Consider the following 1,747-nt stretch of genomic DNA (forward strand, 5'->3'; position numbering starts at 1 on the left):
TGAACATTTTAAACAGCAATTAAACCCAACACCTGTAGTACTAACAATGCACATAACTGAATTAAAGTGACATAAATTTGAACAATTATGATCAAGTTTACCTGTGCAAGTCAAAGACAATTAGGTCACAAATGCTGCCTGGCAGATAGTAATTTTAACCTGTCATGCATGATAAAATATAAGTGACATCCTAATTTCAGAAATGTTGGCACCGCAGTGGCTCATGCCTGTATCCCAGCACTTCGGGAGGCTGAGGCAGGTGGATCACCAGAGGTCAGGAGTTCAAGACCAGCCTGCCAACATGGTGAAACCCTGTCTCTACTAAAAATACGAAAATTAGCCAGGCATGGTGCCATGCACCTGTAATCCCAGCTACTTGGGAGGCTGAGGCAGGAGAATCACTGGAACCCGGGAGGCGGAGGTTGCAGTGGGCCAAGATCACACCATTGCACTTCAGCCTAGGCAATAAGAGAGAAACTCTGTCTCAAACAACAACAACAAAAACTACTAGGTGTGGTGGTGTGCACCTGTAGTCCCAGTTACTCAGGAAGCTGAAGTGGGAGGATCACTTGAGCTGGAGAGGTGGAGGTTGCAGTGAGCTGAGATCCGGCCACTGTACTCAAGCCTGGCTGACAGAAGGAGACCCTGTCTCAAAATAAATAAATAAAATAACTAAAAAGTAATTTCAGAAATGTTAAAATGTGGAAATGAAAAGTGTTAACTGGCCAGGCACGGCGGCTCACGCCTGTACTCCCAGAACTTTGGGAGGCTGAGGCGGGCAGATCATTTGAGGTCAGGAGTTCGAGACCAGCCTGGCCAACATGGTGAAACCCTGTCTGTACTAGAAATACAAGAATTAGCCAGGTGTAGTGGCACACGCCTATAATCCCAGCTACTCAGGAGGCTGAGGCACGATAATCGCTTGAACCCGGGAGGCAAAGTTTGCAGTGAGCCAAGATTCCACCACTGCACTCCAGCCTGTGTTACAGAGTGAGACTCCATATCCAAAAAAAAAAAAAGAAATGTGTACCTTAGAGGGTTTAGATAAGTGACTATGGTACAGCCATAAAATGGAATAATACATTGCAGCATTAAAATGAATAAGATAGACCTTTTTTTTAAAAAAAGCTTTTAGTTTATTAATCTTCTCGTGAAAAATCCACAACAACCACAGATAACATCATTGCAGCACCTTTACTCCTTCGGCTTTTTGCCAGCACCAACGTTGGCTTTTGCGGTCCCCTGACTGTCTTCATGCTGTCCTTGCGTTCCTTTCGTTGGCTTCTTGAGGTCTTTTTCTTCTCACACAGGCCATGTCTTGCAAGTCGATGTTTGGGTTCATTTTTCTTTGCATAACCCAGGGAATCATAAATCATGCCAAAGCCAGTTGTCTTGCCACCACCAAAATGAGCTCTGAATCCAAATACAAAGATGTCATCTGGTATGGTCTTGTACATTTTGGCTTGTTTTCCCTGAATTTCTGTGTTAGGCACTGTTGCCTTCCCAGGGTGAAGGACATCAATGACCATTTGTTTCCTCTGAAGTAGTCAGCTGGACATGAACTTTCTTTTTTTTTTTTTTTTTTTTTTTTTTTTTTTTTTTAAAGGGGGTTTCAAAAAAAAAAAAAAAAGAAAAGAAAAGATGTTACTGCTATTTACTGTCATCCTGCAGGGTCCACTTGGTTTCTGCAGGGGACAACTATTGAATTAAATTGAGATATCATGGGAACTGCCATTCTTGTATCCTT

The 1,747-nt window shown here is 42.8% G+C and overlaps 1 pseudogene; it reads right to left on the reverse strand.

Moving 5' to 3' along the window:
- Positions 1-1,138: 1,138 nt before the first annotated feature.
- LOC105528709 overlaps positions 1,139-1,747 on the reverse strand; it is a 3,849-nt pseudogene continuing 3,240 nt past the window's right edge.

This window comes from Mandrillus leucophaeus, unplaced genomic scaffold (genome assembly GCF_000951045.1).
Source record: "Mandrillus leucophaeus isolate KB7577 unplaced genomic scaffold, Mleu.le_1.0 Scaffold73, whole genome shotgun sequence".
Classification (NCBI taxonomy): Eukaryota; Metazoa; Chordata; class Mammalia; order Primates; family Cercopithecidae; genus Mandrillus; species Mandrillus leucophaeus.